A 20,030-nucleotide genomic window follows, 5' to 3' on the forward strand; every position below is an offset into this window, starting at 1 on the left:
CGAATGAACAGTGTAATGAGCCGGCCGGAGTGACCGACCGGTTGTAGGCGCTACAGTCTGGAACCGCGTGACTGCTACGGTCGCAGGTTCGAATCCTGCCTCGGACATGGATGTGTGTGCTGTCCTTAGTTTTGGTCAGTGTAATGAGTTTAAAACATGGACTAAGAATAAATCGAAGAAAGATGAAAGTAATGAGAAGTAGCTGAACTGCGAAACGGAGAAACGTAACGTAAAAACTTGGTCACCATTAAGTAGACGAAGTTAATACTGCTATGTTAGAGTCAAAACAACCCATGATGAAGGAAGCCAGGAAGATATAAAAAGAAAAACTAGCACAAGCAATAAGAGCGTTCGTAGCCAGCAGAAGACTATTAGTGTCAATTATAGACACTATTACGAGGAAGAAATTTCTCAGAATGAAGGTTTGGATCTCAGCATTGAAAACTGATGTGTGACGGACTGTAGGGCAAATGGAACAGAAGACAATCCAAGCATCTGATCTGGGATGCTCCAGATTAACGCTGAGAAGTATTTGGACTGATAAGATAGCGAACGAGGAGGTTCTCTGCAGAATAGACGAAGAAAGCAATATAAGGAAAACACAGATAAGAAGATGGGATAGGATGACAGGACACGTGTTAAGGCATCAGGGGAAAACTTCCATGGTACTAGAGGCAGCTGTGCGGGGTAGAAACTGGAGAGGAAGGCAGAAATTCGAATACGTCCAACAGATAATTGAGGACGTTGGCTGCAAGACCTAGTCTGAGATGAAGAGTTTGGCACAGGGGAGGTATTCCCGGCGGCCGCATCAAACCAGTCAGAAGACCAGAGAAACAAAGAAATAATTGACAAGATGTCATACTCGTTGTCGGTCCTTATCGGTTAGGATCCTTTTACAACCACTGATGTCACGCTGCTTTCCATGCCCACGAATAGTACATCTTTCCTCAACTACCATTTAGAATTTTCGCTTTGATATGCTAACAAATCGGACAACCTCATTCACGGTGTGGTCACGCGAATTTCCTGTCGTTCACCAGTTCTGTCACGTCGCCACATCGACACATTTCAGTGCATTGATTTCCTATACTGCACATACGTTCCACTGCTATTCCATGACTTTCGTCAGTAGTGGAGGGTGACAAGAGCACCTGTTACCATTTCTGCTCCATCTACAGCGCTCCAGAGACCGGTGTGGCCTTTTGAGAGGGTGGCAATATTTTGCCTGCTGAGCTTACGACTTCCGTGTGGAGTGTTACCGAGATAAAACTGCAGAGCGTTTAGTGACGGTCCACAGCTGGTATCGATCGCAGCGCGGCGCTGAGTTACCGACGGCCAGACACTGCCCGCGCTCGTCCCGTCCCACCGTGAGTCGGCAACCCGCGATACTCCGCCAATGAGTTCGCTTCGCCGAACAGCGGTAACTCTGCTTACTGGCACGCTCAGAGCTGCAACAATCAGCGTTCCCTTGTGCGAGGGTAAGGAGCCAAAGTAAATAGACTTGTTGCTGCGAGCTCTACGCATCTTTCTCTCTCCTTTACGGATGCACCAATATTTCTGCACTCTAATATGTAACACATCAACACAAGTGCCACTACATGTTCTTGCCTGGGTTGAGTATGACATAAATATTTTTAAATCTGCACACAGCTTTTCATGGTGTTTACCAAAAAATGCTAGACATTAGCTTCAAGAGGTGTAGCTAAGGCTGGTTTTGATCATTGCTAGCAGACTCGGAACAAAGGGCAGACGTGACACTGACTTGAGATAACGGTTGACTTACGTATAGGCAGACATTTACTACAACCAAAATACATTAATATTTTACGAAACTGATTCATTTTTAAGTCGCCGGTACTATTTATTAGTGCCTAGAGCTTTGCTCTACCAAAACTACTGTTCTGTACTTTTGGTACAGTACTTAAATGCCGTAGTAAATAGCAGAATTACCTGTAGGGTTGGTGGCACTGCTAGGGAAAGAAACATAACTGATTGCCAAATTACCTTTCATTAGGACTGCGGCATGCACTCAACAACTGTGATATGACTTCGAAAATGATTGAGTACACCATTCAGTCGTCTTTTCCTTACTAGCTTTACTGAAGCAAATCTAGATTTCGTCTAGTAACTAGCCATTATCAGTGCAGTAATTTCATTCAAGGCTTAAATCTGACAGGAGTTCGAACAAAGGGAATCGACGTACTAGTACTTGTATTAAATGTATGGATTAATGCATTGATAATGGCTAGTTACTAGTCGAAATCTAGATTTGCTTTAATAAAGCTAGAAAGGAAACGACGACTGATTGCTGCTCTCCGTCATTTTGAAATAAATGGATGTGTGAGAGAGAAACTGGTAGCAGACGACTTCTTTTTGTCATTTGTTTGTTTTGCACATAAACGGAACCGCACATCGTTCAGTGTTAGCCCGTTGTGTGTTTTATATCCCTAAAAAACATAAATCACATTTTATAAATAGGAAAAATTAACTGATCGCGGAACTTAAGCGCTTTTATGTAACCAAAGCAATTACTTTTGATGCGAGTACTGTTTAGATGTACAAACATAAAAAATTATATAAATGTTTTTGTTATATTTTTCTCAATACAATATTCTTCAGCATCATCAATGGCAAGGTTTTCATTGATAACTACGAAAGTTGTTTATGGACAACAGAACATGTTTCCTATAAGCTCGACGAAGTACTGAGGCGGTCTGATTGCTCCTGTTTACTTTTATTTATTTTACGTAGTTTTTTTTAATAAATTCATTTATAGTGCTGTGTGATAAATATGTATAGAGTTTTTATTTTTCTATAACACCTCTCTGTTTCACTTTACAAATCAACAATTGTCGAATAAAATCTGAATTAAACATAGACAAGTTCAACTTTGCTACAAATACGTTTTACTTTTAAGTTACAGACTGGAGGATAACTATGGAAAACAAAAGTACAAAAGTTTTCCATATATTACGCGGCCCTTTATGTATCCTCGCTCAGTTTCTAGACCGTCCGCTGTTTCAAGGGAATCCAGTAACACACTGATCGCATACGCTGACAAAACGATCGAAATAAGGTAATTCCTGATACGTACTGGGAATGTGGTTATGTTCTTAAGTGACCAAGGCTACTAGGAACAATACCGCAGTTTTCGCTAAGTTATGATAGTCTACGATATCCTACGGCAGTCTTACAACGCTGTTACTGACACATGCAAATTTGTGCCGGACCAGGAGTCGGAACGACATCTCCCTCTTATAGCGAGCGGTCTTCTGAATCACTTCAGTTATCGATGCACGCTCCCTGGACCGATCCAGACTTTCAGATGCCACACTGCCATAACCTCTAACGCCCGCACATTGTGTTAGCCCCGCAACAAAGAGAGGCAAATTTTACTATCGTTGTTTTCAGGCGTTGAGGCATCTAACACATACTTCATTTTACAATGTCTGTCTTTTACAGTGTCTATAGGTTATCATACAATGTCCTTCAGATATACAAAGTGTTTTAGGAAAGTTTTGCAAAACAACTTTATTTATTTAATTTTTTCGGAATAATTCCCGTCACATCGAATACAACTCTCCATCCTTCGAAATCAACCCCTAAACCAGTTCTCCCATGCTTCTGTAAGGAGTGAGGCACATTTGTTCTCCCAAGCCCTCAGGAGTCCTCATCATTTGAAAACTGCACTCCTTTCAGCTTCATTTTCATATGCGGGAACAATGCAGAGTCACAAGGAGCAGTGTCTGGACTGTAAGGAGAGTGCTCAAGAAGTTTCAGTCCTGTGCCCTACAAATATTCGATGCTTGCTTTGGCGCTGTGAGCTGGACCGTTGTCATGATGAAGGAACCAAGGCTCAATTCTCGAATCCGGTCTCAGAATCTTCAATGACTTGATGACTTTGGCCAGGCACAGCTTTTAGCTGAGACTCTCCAAAACAATACGCTTCACAATTCCACACGATTTGGAGAAAAAGCAACTATCATTTTTTTCTTTACTGATCGGGATTTTCTGACAGCTACGTGTGTGTCGTCATCTCCAAAGACCCAAACTATGTTTTGAGTCTTAGTCGACACGTCATAATAGTATAGCCAAGTCTGGTCACCTGTCTCGATGTTATTCACGTACTAGGATTCTCCTTTAAGAAAAACTTCTTTTACATCTGTCGATACCAAATCACGTGTCATCTGCTCTTCCGCCAGTCTATGCGGCACCCAGAGACAAGAAAGTTTCTCTGCTTCCAAATGATTATGCAGAATCGAACGAACTCCTGGTTCATTTATCCCTAAGGTACCCTCTATGTACTTATAGTCCAGTCGCCTGTCTGCGTCCAGCATTTTCCTGACAGCATCAGTGTTTTCCTCCGTAACGGATGATCGTGGCCTTCCTGTCCCCTCAGCGTCCTCCAGAGAGAATTTCCTTTTTGGAATTCTCTGTACCATCTGAATATAACTGTACGATGTGGACACATATGAAAGAGTGCAAGAGTTATTTCTTCAAAGCTCTAGTCTACGTTTAATCCACGAGTGAATTTGTACTCCAAAACCGTACGAATCTCACTTCATGACCACGATACAATATCAAGCACTTCAATCTGATGCTGCTAGTGAGTGACTGCGACCACAGACTTGGCACAGCGGCTAAAATGCAGGTCTGAAGTATTCTCAGGAGAAACTATCAGCCTTCTCCGACGTATTGCTGCGTCGCATTGCAAAACTATCCCGGTACCCTTTGTACATGTAATGCCTTCATGAAAGAAATGTTTGCAATTTTTTCTGGACCCGTGATTGCACCCAGGCGTGCCCCTCTTCATCCGGAGGAAATCGACGGCAACGAATGTCTTCCTTTGGGGCTCCAAAAACATGAAATGGTGTGGGGAGGGACTTGAACTGTATGTAACATATATAAGGGCATCCCAGTTAAACGTCTGCAGCGTAGTGGAAAAAACCTGGGCAGGTATTATTCTGCAACGGATACCGTCCGTCAACATTCCTGGGCGCATTGACATGCTAGTGTGCTTTAATATCTGCGAGGCATCAACGTAACCCTCTGCGCTAATTATGGTGCCGTGTTCCAGAAAATCAATGAGCAGTGGATTGATGGACGGCATCATTCTGTTACAAGGTAATGCCCGCACTCATGTTGCCAAGGTTGTTTGCACTACATTGCAGAATTTTCGCTGGGAAGCCCACACCCATCCTCCATACAGTCCTGATCTCTTTCTATGCGATTCCGATATTTTTTGGAGACCCGAAGGAAGACATTCTTAGCCTTTAATTTTCTTTGCGTGCTTGGACGCACTCATGAAGCCGTAGACAACGGCAAAAAATCATTCCATGGAGGCATCGAGCGTCTTGTCTCTCAGTGGGTATATTTATTAACAACTATGGCGATTACTTTTGAAATAATTAGCAGTTTACTTAAGTTTTCCTTCTGCCTCGTTTCGATTGACTGCCGATTAGACTTCTGCACTACAGTCATGCAAATTTATGTGGCACAAATCTACAGGTGCAAAGCGTTTTGTATGTTAAAATTTCGTGACAATGGGCAAGGTTGATTTTCAGAATCTTTTTAATTCATTGATCTACATTTTTGTTGCAAACTGTCAAGTTAAGTATTTGTTTCGTAAATAAAACCCGCGTTTTCTTCCAGTAAGAAAAGGTGGTTTTTATTTACAAAACAAATATCTCTGTGCTTCCTGCTCATGATGGCCATGCAGACAAACTTGTTATCAAAATAAGTGTTTTCTTCGTTTGTAGTTTGGGGAAATTGTAACCCTTGACGGAAGATTATATTCCTCAAAATTTCACATGGCGTATGCTGCATGTGGGGAAATTAATTTCACAAGCTTTGCAGTACCTGCACTGAAATTATATAATATGGCATTAACCGCCGCCTTCCTCGCTGTAAACCGTCAAATTAAGGAATTCCGGATGAAATTTAAATGAATGCTTTAAATATAGATACCCTGAGAGGTGAAATTAGAAAGTTTCTAGAGATAACGTAAATAAAAACCAAAAGCGTTAGCCCCTATCCTCCAAGAGTCCATATAAGACGAGCACGACAAGCGTTGTGTTACCTAGCTGCTACTAGCACAGGAAAGAACTGGCAGTATCATTGTAAATACACTCCTGGAAATTGAAATAAGAACACCGTGAATTCATTGTCCCAGGAAGGGGAAACTTTATTGACACATTCCTGGGGTCAGATACATCACATGATCACACTGACAGAACCACAGGCACATCGACACAGGCAACAGAGCATGCACAATGTCGGCACTAGTACAGTGTATATCCACCTTTCGCAGCAATGCAGGCTGCTATTCTCCCATGGAGACGATCGTAGAGATGCTGGATGTAGTCCTGTGGAACGGCTTGCCATGCCATTACCACCTGGCGCCTCAGTTGGACCAGCAAACGTGCTGAACGTGCAGACCGCGTGAGACGACGCTTCATCCAGTCCCAAACATGCTCAATGGGGGACAGATCCGGAGATCTTGCTGGCCAGGGTAGTTGACTTACACCTTCTAGAGCACGTTGGGTGGCACGGGATACATGCGGACGTGCATTGTCCTGTTGGAACAGCAAGTTCCCTTGCCGGTCTAGGAATGGTAGAACGATGGGTTCGATGACGGTTTGGATGTACCGTGCACTATTCAGTGTCCCCTCGACGATCACCAGTGGTGTACGGCCAGTGGAGGAGATCGCTCCCCACACCATGATGCCGGGTGTTGGCCCTGTGTGCCTCGGTCGTATGCAGTCCTGATTGTGGCGCTCACCTGCACGGCGCCAAACACGCATACGACCATCATTGGCACCAAGGCAAAAGCGACTCTCATCGCTGAAGACGGCACGTCTCCATTCGTCCCTCCATTCACGCCTGTCGCGACACCACTGGAGGCGGGCTGCACGATGTTGGGGCGTGAGCGGAAGACGGCCTAACGGTGTGCGGGACCGTAGCCCAGCTTCATGGAGACGGTTGCGAATGGTCCTCGCCGATACCCCAGGAGCAACAGTGTCCCTAATTTGCTGGGAAGTGGCGGTGCGGTCCCCTACGGCACTGCGTAGGATCCTACGGTCTTGGCGTGCTTCCGTGCGTCGCTGCGGTCCGGTACCAGGTCGACGGGCACGTGCACCTTCCGCCGACCACTGGCGACTACATCGATGTACTGTGGAGACCCCACGCCCCACGTGTTGAGCAATTCGGCGGTACGTCCACCCGGCCTCCCGCATGCCCACTATACGCCCTCGCTCAAAGTCCGTCAACTGCACATACGGTTCACGTCCACGCTGTCGCGGCATGCTACCAGTGTTAAAGACTGCGATGGAGCTCCGTATGCCACGGCAAACTGGCTGACACTGACGGCGGCGGTGCACAAATGCTGCGCAGCTAGCGCCATTCGACGGCCAACACCGCGGTTCCTGGTGTGTCCGCTGTGCCGTGCGTGTGATCATTGCTTGTACAGCCCTCTCGCAGTGTCCGGAGCAAGTATGGTGGGTCTGACACACCGGTGTCAATGTGTTCTTTTTTCCATTTCCAGGAGTGTATTTGGCCACCCTACGATAGCGCATTTACTTCGTATGTGGTCCTGAACTCGTCCACTATATTCACTTTGCAAAACTTTCCCACTTCCGTGGTTACGCTAAATAATCCTCATGTAAGATGGTTTAAATTTAATGGAATACTTTGAGTCATTTTCGATCAGCGTAAGTTCTCCATTGGTCCATATGTAGACTTCATAATATGTAGAGTGTTTGCGTTGCAATGGAGCTTGTGCTGCAATTCATTCACACTATCGCAAACATTTATGTAATACATCACACAACGATTGTAATACATATTATACCACTCTTACTGTGACTTGACGGAAACATACGAATTCCTGACTAATAAATTGCATGAATAATCTCTTCTAAAGGGAAAATAAACTAGATATAAAACATTTATAACAACATTAAACAACTTGGTTAACTATCCAGACTGGATCACAAACTACGAAATTAATTCAGAGCCATATTCCTGTCTTGCATCTTATGTTCGAGTATAATGACTTTTCTGGAAACTAGAAATCTACCCTGTAGGAATCAGCATGGGTTTTGGAAAAGACGATCGTGTGAAACCCAGCTCGCGCTATTCGTCCATGAGACTCAGAGGGCTATAGACACGGGTTCCCAGGTAGATGCCGTGTTTCTTGACTTCCGCAAGGCGTTCGATACAGTTCCCCACAGTCGTTTAATGAACAAAGTAAGACCATATGGGCTATCAAACTAATTGTGTGATTGGATTGAAGAGCTCCTAGATAACAGAACGCAGCATGTCATTCTCAATGGAGAGAGTGACTTCAGGTGTGCCGCAGGGGAGTGTCGTAGGACCGTTGCTATTCACAACATACATAAATGACCTTGTGGATGACATCGGAAGCTCACTGAGACTTTCTGCGGATGATGCTGTGGTGTATCGAGAGGTTGCAACAATGGAAAATTGTACTGAAATGCAGGAGGTTCTGCAGCGAATTGACGCATGGTGCAGGGAATGGCAATTGAATCTCAATGTAGACAAGTGTAATGTGCTGCGAATACATAGGAAGAAAGGTTACATATCATTTAGCTACAATATAGCAGGTCAGCAACTGGAAGCAGTTAATTCAATAAATTATCTGGGAGAACGCATTAGGGGTGATTTAAAATGGAATGATCATATAAAGTTGATCGTTGGTAAAGCAAATGCCAGACTGAGATTCATCGGAAGAATCCTAAGGAAATGCAGTCCGAAAACTAAGGAAGTAGGTTACAGTACGCTTGTTCGCCCACTGCTTGAATATTGCTCAGCAATGTGGGATCCGTACCAGATAGGGTTGATAGAAGAGATATAGAAGCTCCAACGGAGAGCAGCGCGCTTCGTTACAGGATCATTTAGTAATCGCGAAAGCGTTACGCAGATGATAGATAAACTCCAGTGGAAGACTCTGCAGGAGAGACGCTCAGTAGCTCGGTACGGGCTTTTGTTGAAGTTTCGAGAACATACCTTCCTACGTATATCTCGCGAAGAGACCATGAGGATAAAATCAGAGAGATTCGAGCCCACACGGAGGCATACCGACAATCCTTCTTTCCACGAACAATACGAGACTGGAATAGAAGGGAGAACCGATAGAGATACTCAAGGTCCCCTCCGTCACACACCGTGCGGTGGCTTGCGGAGTATGGATGTAGATGTAGATGAAGTGTAATATAGTAATCGTCATATAAAAACAAGTCACCTACTTTCGTCTCTATCGATCGTGAAATACAAATGGTATACATCTTTTATCGAATATCAGGGAACAACAGTAAAGTATTTTCTACTCACCGAAGCCTTCGAAAAAGTGCGAGGGAGTGGAGCGCCGCCATGGCAGCTGCTGCTGGGCGCCGGCAGGTGGGCCCCGGAGAGCTCTGGCGCAAGCGTCGTTCAAAGCAGACTACCAACAGATCTTTCGCAAAAGTGTTATTGGAAGGAACTGTTATTACTGGTATGTCAGACAGTGAAATACAATGTATCTGTACTATCATTACCTCCTGGACTTCAGTATTCAGAAGAAAAAGGGATTGAAAATGTAGACAAGGAGCGGTTTGGACCGTGAGACGTAGCAGTCAGACGAAGTTCTATTCACCGCTGAATCACAGATGCAGGCGGAGCATAATTTCTCAAACAGAATACAAGGCTTCCTTCAGGGACTGCACAGAGAGTGCGGCAAGGAAATGGTTTCCTCGATTCAAGGAGAATAGTTTTGACATTATTGACTCTCCACGTTCAGAAAGACTTCGGGGTTTGATAAAGACTTTTAAAAACATTAATCGGCAATGATCCACCTCAGCGAACTCTAGAACTGGCAAATGTGATGAACTGTGATATTCCAGCGATCGTGTGATATATATTAATGCAATGGAAAGGTTCAAAATTGAGTGCATATGTACTGCATGGTGCAAGCCTAAATTACTAAAATGAGAGGGTGCCAATGTGTCATCAATTGGCTCGTGAAAAGCAGCAAATATTCCTCTTTTATATCGTTATTGATGACAGTAAATGGTGTGTTTATGCTAACATAAGTAAGAGAAGAAATGGTCCAGCCCAAACAGAGCAGCGACTGCACGTGCAAAGACCACAATTGATATGTTACTCATCTAGTGCAACGGTGACGATGTGGTGTACCACGAATTGCTTCCCCGAGATGTAAGTATCCCTGTTGGCATTTATTGTCAACAACTGAGGCATCTTCTAGAAGCAGTTCAAGAACACGACCAGGAAGACTGCGCGAAGCGATGCTACCACACGTTAACGGCCATATGCAAAAAATGGTTCAAATGGCTCTGAGCACTATGAGACTTAACTTCTGAGGTCATAAGTCCCCTAGAAACTTAGAACTTCTTAAACCTAATTAACCTAAGGACATCACACACATCCATGCCCAAGGCAGGATTCGAACCTGCGATCGTTGCGGTCGCGCGGTTCCAGACTGAAGCGCCTAGAACCGCTCGGCCACTCTGGCCTTTTTCTAGACTGATGAAGGAGTTGGGTTGGGAAGTCACTCCACATCCACCTTATTTTCCCTTTTACCGCCCTCTATGAAACAACCTTCAAGGAACTTCTTTTCTGGATAAGAATGCGCCCCGAACACGGCTCGACGTGTTCTTCGCCTTAAAAAAAACGAAATTTCTACAGTCCCCGAATCGAAAAGTCCCCAGCGGTGATGTTGTAAATAGTGAAGGAGACACTATTATTGATGATTGAAGTCTCGGTAATGTGCATCTGTTTTGTTTATTAAATTTGTGGAAAAACGCTGTGAACTTATGGGCCAACAGAAAAAGCAAAGAAAGCTGATTAAGAGTTCTTTTGCAGTACATTTGATTTCTTCCCCTTCAGCTGTCTAGATGTATATAAAGAAAACGTATTTGTAATTTTAAGAGAATAATAATAAATTTTCAGGTGAGTTAAATGCCGTATTGTTCATTGAATATATTGCTTATATGTCATTAATTGTCTCTTCAAGTTTATTACGTGTTTATCAGCTGATAAATTCCGCTGCGAAGGGAAAGTTTGTTAATGATGCGCCATTCCTATCAGATGCATATCTGCATCCTGTCTTTCACAACCTGCAGTTTAATGTTGTTTGAAATATAAAGTCCGACTAACTTCCGTACACTGCGTAATATTTCATCGTATTGTGCTACATTTTAACACAATTAATCATCACCCAATTTACTGCTCTCCTACGGGGATTTCTGCGCCTGGTTTCATCAGAACAAGAAAATCTAAGGTAACAGAGTGCACATTACGGCTAAGTTGGAATTATTCTGTGTATCTAATGTTAACTTTAAATTAAATGTGAGCATATTTGCTCCAACTGCAGTCTTCATATGTCCTGCTTTAGAACAATTAACATTCTGTCTTAATTTCATATCTTACTTTAAGGGAAGTATCACAGTAGGTACTGCTATTAAAGTTATTCTGCCTCATTTCCGTTGCACTGGAACATTTAACGCAATTTTGGTCCCTCTACTGCCGCAACGGCATTTTCAGACAATACCATAAGCCAGATCCTCTTTGACAGCGGGCGCAGTAATGAATTTACTCTCAACTGACTGACTGATATAAGAAGAAAAGAGTGAATACCGTTTAGAACTGGCTCTTTCAGAATGTGGGATACGGTTTTAATCAATGAAATACAAATCCTTTAGAAATAGTTTTGCAACACGTACATATCGACCATCGCGTGGCTCACATTCAAGCAGATCAGAGAATGAAATAATGCGTCATAAGAAAATAAAAGTAAGTGCCAATATGAAACAAAAACGAAACAATGATTGAAATGAAGGAATCTGCTCGATAGTGAACTTCTTTGCACATACGAGAAATGAAAATCAGCTACTGCATAACATTCAATACGTGTGTTAACACACTATGCACTGAAACATGCTTCGATCCTATAAACATGGTGTTTAAAGGTGGACGACCTGTTCCTGCTCTATCCTGTTCCATTCTTCGACATTTCGACGATGCCATCCCTTAGGCCATCCAGTGTGTGAGGAGGGTTCTGTCAATGACACACCCAAGTTTCATGTGGTTCTAGCCTTCCTCATTGGTTTCACGTCAGTTTTATCCGCATATCGTTCTGTTACATAAATTTCTGGTCCCTAGAGGAAGGAGTACAAAATATGGGAGCAGTCTGCCTAAAAGACCAACCTGAGAATTGATGATTGTATGGTTGGACAGCACGTTGACGGTCTGCAAGCCCACACCCTTCCAATTACTTTCAATAGCGATGAGCCTCCGACATATTAAACACCTGTGAGCAATCGTTGACGAGAACAACCAGGTGACAATGATTTAGGTTCCACTCCTGTTGCTCCCTTGGCTACACCATTTCACACCACAGTGCTGGTAGTAGAATGCCTGTGGGCATTCCAGCACAGAGTCCAGGTGGCCGCCACTAGCCAGCACATGGTAGAGTCAGTTGGTGTTCCGCAGCAGCCATTTTCGCTGCAACTTTATGAAGCTTTTCTCTCAACAATTCTAGGCCTATTGCTTTCCGTTGTGCTGAATCCGAATTTCATGTTCGCTGTCTCATAAATAGAAGGTCACCTTCACAACGAAATATGCAAACAAACTCAAAAGTTTCGCCTTTTTTCAGTTTTTCCGTTATACTTCTAAAAGGTGTTTCTCGAATATCACCACTCTATACACAGTTAAAATCGGCAAGATCTCCTACAAACTGCACTAGAGAGGTTTGACTTTGTGAACAATGGTATCGGCGCTAGAGTGCGCTGAAAAGCAGAAATTTTACACTTTTTATGCAAAACTTCAGAAACGCCAATTCTCACTCCATACATCTCGAAAAATGTGCATATTATCAACAAAAATCTCTACATTACGTGAAAGTACTTAAATTTCCTAGAAGGTACCTGTGCTATGTTCAATTTTCTCTTAATAAACCGAAACTGGGGATGCTATGTTTTCAAATACACTCCTGGAAATTGAAATAAGAACACCGTGAATTCATTGTCCCAGGAAGGGGAAACTTTATTGACACATTCCTGGGGTCAGATACATCACATGATCACACTGACAGAACCACAGGCACATAGACACAGGCAACAGAGCATGCACAATGTCGGCACTAGTACAGTGTATATCCATCTTTCGCAACAATGGAGGCTGCTATTCTCCCATGGAGACGATCGTAGAGATGCTGGATGTAGTCCTATTGAATGGCTTGCCATGCCATTTCCACCTGGCGTCTCAGTTCGACCAGCGTTCGTGCTGGACATGCAGACCGCGTGAGACGACGCTTCATCCAGTCCCAAACATGCTCAATGGGGGACAGGTCCGGAGCTCTTGCTGGCCAGGGTAGTTGACTTACACCTTCTAGAGCACGTTGGGTGGCGCGGGATACATGCGGACGTGCATTGTCCTGTTGGAATAGCAAGTTCCCTTGCCGGTCTAGGAATGGTAGAACGATGGGTTCGATGACGGTTTGGATGTACCATGCACTATTCAGTGTCCCCTCGACGATCACCAGTGGTGTACGGCCAGTGTAGGAGATCGCTCCCCACACCATGATGCCAGGTGTTGGCCCTGTGTGCCTCGGTCGTATGCAGTCCTGATTGTGGCGCTCACCCGCACGGCGCCAAACACGCATACGACCATCATTGGCACCAAGGCAGAAGCGACTCTCATCGCTGAAGACGACACGTCTCCATTCGTCCCTCCATTCACGCCTGTCGCGACACCACTGGAGGCGGGCTGCACGATGTTGGGGCGTGAGCGGAAGACGGCCTAACGGTGTGCAGGACGGTAGCCCAGCTTCATGGAGACGGTTGCGAATGGTCCTCGCTGATACCCCAGGAGCAACAGTGTCCCTAATTTGCTGGGAAGTGGCGGTGCGGTCCCCTACGGCACTGCGTAGGATCCTACGGTCTTGGCGTGCATCCGTGCGTCGCTGCGGTCCGGTCCCTGGTCGACGGGCACGTGCAACTTCCGCCGACCACTGGCGACAACATCGATGTACTGTGGAGACCTCACGCCCCACGTGTTGAGCAATTCGGCGGTACGTCCACCCGGCCTCCCGCATGCCCACTATACGCCCTCGCTCAAAATCCGTCAACTGCACATATGGTTCACGTCCACGCTGTCGCGGCATGCTACCAGTGTTAAAGACTGCGATGGAGCTCCGTATGCCACGGCAAACTGGCTGACACTGACGGCGGCGGTGCACAAATGCTGCGCAGCTGGCGCCATTCGACGGCCAACACCGCGGTTCCTGGTGTGTCTGCTGTGCCGTGCGTGTGATCATTGCTTGTACAGCCCTCTCGCAGTGTCCGGAGCAAGTATGGTGGGTCTGACACACCGGTGTCAATGTGTTCTTTTTTCCATTTCCAGGAGTGTATGTACTTTCAGCGAATGTTCAAAGTCTCTCAAAAATTTCATTGGCTCAGTGGTGTGATATTAACATTATCTTGTAGTGCAAAACATTCATAATTTACTGTTGATAACGCTATCTTATGCTGTTTCCCAGTGAAGAATGCATGACACTTTGCCCTTGTAAGGGATCTGTGATCCCATGAACATAGATATTAGTATCCGATGCCCAGGTCGATAGCAGAGGAGTCGATTGTCGAGTGCTGCAGGAGGCAGTGAGACTAGTGTCGAGTGAGCAGCAGTACTAGGAAGACAGGCAAGACTGGTGGTCGAGCTGAGTACGGTGTCAATGGCGGAGGTGCTGAGTAAGGAGTAAATTGTAAATTCACCAGAGTGTGACAGTTGAGCGCGTCCCTTTATTGTCGTGGGGTTGACCTTCATCAATACCGTTTCGCGAGTGACATAAAACCAAAAGTGACAAGTGCCGAATTACGTGTTTTTCGTCAACCACGTCAGCCCACAACCACCATGGATTGCAGTGAGGATTGTTGTGAATGTTAACCACCATCACTGCGTGTGACGAAGTACTTAAAATAAGCAACCAATAAAAGATATAACCGTAATGAAACGCGTAAGATGAAGGTGGCAACTGCCTCAGAATTGGTGTATTAGCAGAAAATACATATCAGTTTGTATATCGCAACCTTTATGGTCTTTAATAATACACAAACTTTCAATCGTTAACTATTCCATCTCAGAACAGCTACACTCGGTTGAAATACCCCCAAAACCACAGCAGAAAAAAACCAATGTCCTTTATCCATTAATCACATAGTCATATAATCATAATAATTAACTGTTTGGTGGCTTCAGTAAATCAAACAAAACCCAATAAAGGACATAACAGGGGTGTTTCATCTTTGCTCCCGTGCCAAGGGCAGTGCAATCTTTGGATCCGACCATGGTTTATTAAGCATCATTTTTGGCTTCAGTGGAAAGACATTTGCAATTCTCGGACGATTTTTAGTGCAAGGATAATTCGGTATTGTCGTTATCGTGACTTAAGTTAATGTATTTCGAGAAGAAACAGTGTAATATAATGTATTGATGGTGAAATTAGATATCGCGGGAACGAAGCACCTATTTAGACAACACAGTGCCAAATTGACTGAGATAAAGTAAATAATTTGTTATTACACGTTTAAGTGACAAAAGCAGTGTTAATAACCAATGTATTGAAGTATGGACACGAAAACCCGCAAGAATTACTGTAAAATTCGTACTCTAGGAAGAGGCGCGTTTCCGCATGATTGCGAGTGAACCAGCCAAAATTCCGTTACGAAAGTATCAGAAGCATGTTCTCAAGTGACTTTGTTTCCAAAATTATCTGTTGAACGGTGTAAATCGCCCAATTTGATGTGATCCCATAAACTGTTACCGCATTTGCGAGTGTTGGCTGTGGCGTAATTGTTGGATGACGTCACCCAGACTCTGTGAGTGGCTAGCCAAAGCATTTGAAGCAGTGAAGCAGATCCACACGCCTCAACAGCAAGAGTTTGGATAGCAGAGGTGTACCACACTGGACGGTGACTGCAGCGGAGTCAAGTGGCTGAAATAGAAACAACGACGATGCGGAGTTCGACATCTAGTGGCGAAACTCCGAAATATACGGCGCCTACGCCAACTGCCAGCCGATCAGCGAAATAAGTGACAGCAAATCCATCCCGTAGCCAACTGCTGAACTACGACGCTGCATCAGCGTTATTCGCTGCAGACATAGCAGTGCAAAAGGCACCACACTCAGCTACAGCAACGCATTGCCTGGAAGCCGCTGTCCTGGAGGAGCCTATGCCAACAAGACAAGTAGCACGACTTAAAACATCAAAACATCGCGACTTTGACAAGCGTCAAGGGGTGAGTGAAGACGATTTGCTGGCGCGATAGTAAACCATATTGTACTGTCTTCAGAGCGTGGACAGAACTTCAAATTGAATTTGACAATTGCAGAAAATATGAAAACAATATATTTTTTTAAATTTTTGCGAATTTTCTCTGAAGCATAATATGCTAATATGGGTGTGCTTTCATGCTGTGCAGCACAGAATAATATCTCATTTGCACTGTTTATTGTAAATTACATGTTTATATATCTTCTAAGCAGTTGTGTGTATATTACTTTGAGAGTTTGTGTATAAATGCGGTCATTGATGTTTGATCTCGGTAAGCTTCTGTAATTTATGGTGTTCAATGGGGAGGTCTGTTTTGCCAATCTGGGTTAAGCTAATACATTGAAGGATTATTTAATTATTAGCTAATTAGTGAGTACTTGGTTTACTTTGACGTTATTTTATTTTTCTTGTTTGTGCGTAGTGAATAGTTGAGAATGGACCCTGAACTGAAAGAAACGGTTGTGGAGGAGGTAGTCAGAAAAATGGAGATAGGGCAGGAGGACAAGGATGAGTCAGGAATTAGTAGTACTGAAATATCAGTGGACAGCCCACTGGGTCATTCAACTGGTTACTTTGAGACACCAGAAAAAAACAATTAGAAAGGAACTGAGTCTAGAGGATGGAGAATCGCAGTCAATAATATTCAAGATGCTCCAAGGAATCAACAAGCATGTAGAAGAGATGTTCAAAGGAAATGAAGAAATCAATTAGCATATAGAAGAGATGTCCAAAGGAAAATATCAAATCAAGAAATCAACAAGCATATAGAAGAGATGTCCAAAGAAAACCAAGAAAACTTAAGGAAAGGACTGCAGGAATTCCAGGAACAGATGAAAATAACTCTTAAGGAGAGAGATGACAAGCTGCAGGTGAAGGAAGATAGATTCCGAGAAGAGGTGAATGACATGAAGACAGAGATAATTGGAAAAGCTGAGGGAAATGTTGAAGGCATAAAAACTGAATTGGAAGGGAAAATGCAAAAAATTGAAACATACCAACACCAAGAGATTAAAGGTGTGTTACAAATACAACATCAGTGACAAATTAATATTGGTAAATTGGGAAATAGGCAAGTGAAATTGGAGGAGGCTATGAAACATGTAGTCACAAATGAGATCAAACAGTTACAGCCAGGAGTCCAACAGCTAGAAACTAAAACTGAAGAATCTGATGGGAAGATAAGTAGGTCCACCTTAACATTAGGGGGCGGCAAGGTCGTTAAATTAGTGAACGCTGATAACAGGTATACCCAGACCCACATGGGGCCAAAATATACACCCAAAGGGGCATTGCATCCAATGATATTTACTAAGCGGTTATGGGGTGTTTTCCAGCACACTTATGAGATGCAGATAAAATTCAGTTCACAATAGAAAGAATGAAGGGTGAAACTTCCACCTGGGGAGTTAGGAAGAAAGACGAAGTTACCAGTAACAGTCAATTTCAAGAAGAGTTTTTAAAGAAATACTGGTCCAAAAGTCACCAGTGTGCAACACTTGAAGATTTACTGCATCGCAAGGCCCTTAATATATGGAGAGGTACCTTGAGAAAATTTTCTGAGCATTTATGGGAGTTGAATGAAACATTAGAGCAGCCATTGAATGACGACATAATGATATCAGCAATTAAAAGGAAGTTAATTCACAGGATGTAAGAAAACTTATCTGGAAGCCCAATTAAAGATGAAAATACTTTAATGGAAGCATTGCAGCAATTAGAAACTATTTGTGCACAGAAAATCAACCAGATGCATGATCGGAACCAACGAGGAAATAATTACCATCAAAATCAGTTTAATGGCCCACCACATTACAGCGGTAGAGGTGGGGGTAATGGACATAGAAACTAAGGCGATGGTCGACAGTTTTACCACAATCATATGAGATATGATGATGACAGTAATTATGAGAGGAGAGAAGGTAGGTGAAGGGATCATGAGGTAAGAATTGAAGAAATAAGAGGCCAGTAAACCAATCGAGGTGTAGGGAGCCAGCACCTCTTTTGATGGTATACAAAGTGGCGACTGATACACTCATAGCTGGGTGAGACTTTATTTCTTATTTCAGGTATCACTCCTCTACCAGCTTTCTCTATCCTAAGATTAAGAAAGTTAGTGTATAGTAGTTAGAATAAGTAGTGATCATCCAAATAACTCAGTCAGGAGCCATGTAGCAAATCTATAGTTGACTTATAATAAGGACAAGTAGTTACTGTTCATGTAGAGTGTGTGATGTCAAAGAATCAATAAGTTAAAAATCAGTTTAGTGCCAGTACATTACAAAATTAATAGAACCAGATCAGAAAGCCAATGTTTATAAAATGTGGTGGGATGTTAATTGGTCAGACAAGACACCTCATTACACATAACTCCCTCAACTTAACAGCAACTTCAACTGCAAATATATATATATATATATATATATATATATATATATATATATATATATATATATATATATATATATATATATATTCAGCATACACCAACCCTCCATATTCTCTGCAATAGCTACATAAAAATACTACTCCAGGCTCCTTTGCCTCTCCGCATATCATATTTCACATCACTTATTCGAACAAGTATTTCATCACGTATTAGTTTCTTTATATGCCTTCCTATTTACAAGCTGATACATTACTTCGATTCTCTTACAATTTCTTGACCTTTTCACGCCTCATAAAACAACTCCATAACATTGTTTTATGAGGCATGAAAAGGTAATTGATAATTTCCATTCATGAGATACTGTGTTTTACCAATGTATATTTCATCCAGTGTGCTTATATAAATGATAAAATTCTATGAATATTTTAACAGTAAATTATTGTGCAAACATTGAATTAGATTTTTGTAGCAGTAACGTAGGTTTTATTGACATACACATTAGGAATTAATTGCTTTTGCAAACTGGGTGCTCTGTTATCAGATGGTGGTACTAGCTCTTTGGAACCTAAGGGCAAATCAGGATTGACTCGACTCATTGACTTGTTCAGAATATCCCAGATCAACTCCTAAAATATGTTCTGTTCAAAATCAACTAGTATATTTTCACATCAAAAGTTTCAGTACATTTTAGAGGAACTCTGGCTAAACACCACTGACAGTGGGTCTTCCTATACTGTGTGTCACATGCACCCTCCATCTGAAATTTCCATATTGTTCCCCTGCACTACTAATGTCAACTCGTCCACCTACATGGTTATGTCTTCTGGCAGTGGTACTAAATTATGTTTACTTGGAAATTTTCAGCATTTTCGATATACCACATGTCATATGGGTGCTGTTTCTTGAGAATGTGTTGGGTTTAATTCCTTGTATATTATCATAGCTCTAGTTGTGTATTTTCTGAATATGTTGAATTTTTTAAATCTGACTTCAAGGTAGCTTTTTCTTTCTTCTATCTCCACTTCCATAATGAACTGAATGTTGTAATGTCTCTTACTTGTCTCTATGTGCAAAACGTTTGTATTTTCTTGTGGTATATCTTCATAATATCCACATAAGTATTAGTGTGTAAACTTTGCGTATGGTATGTGGAAGCAGTCTTGAAATTAGTACTGGTCTATGAGGCTATCGTCTTTATTATTTTAGTCTGGCTTCTGTACATTGGTGCTACTGAATTATTTTATGAGTACATTCTTGATATCGACCTGTTGAACCACACTTCGACATTATTTTTATCG

General features: G+C 42.9%; 1 protein-coding gene across 2 annotated transcripts in view; it reads right to left on the reverse strand.

The window, feature by feature from the left end:
• The window catches only part of LOC124612766 (beta-3 adrenergic receptor-like), a 310,137-nt gene that overhangs the window by 245,246 nt on the left and 44,861 nt on the right, over positions 1–20,030 (reverse strand). Inside the window, exon 2 of one of the 2 annotated variants that reach the window (XM_047141161.1) lies at positions 9,352–9,472. The exons of the other annotated variant lie outside the window; for it this stretch is intronic. The gene's annotated coding sequence lies outside the window, so the exon portion shown is untranslated. The remainder of the gene's footprint in view (positions 1–9,351; positions 9,473–20,030) is intronic. 2 annotated transcript variants of the gene reach the window in all.

The sequence above is a fragment of the Schistocerca americana genome, chromosome 4 (assembly GCF_021461395.2).
Source record: "Schistocerca americana isolate TAMUIC-IGC-003095 chromosome 4, iqSchAmer2.1, whole genome shotgun sequence".
In the NCBI taxonomy this organism is placed as follows: Eukaryota; Metazoa; Arthropoda; class Insecta; order Orthoptera; family Acrididae; genus Schistocerca; species Schistocerca americana.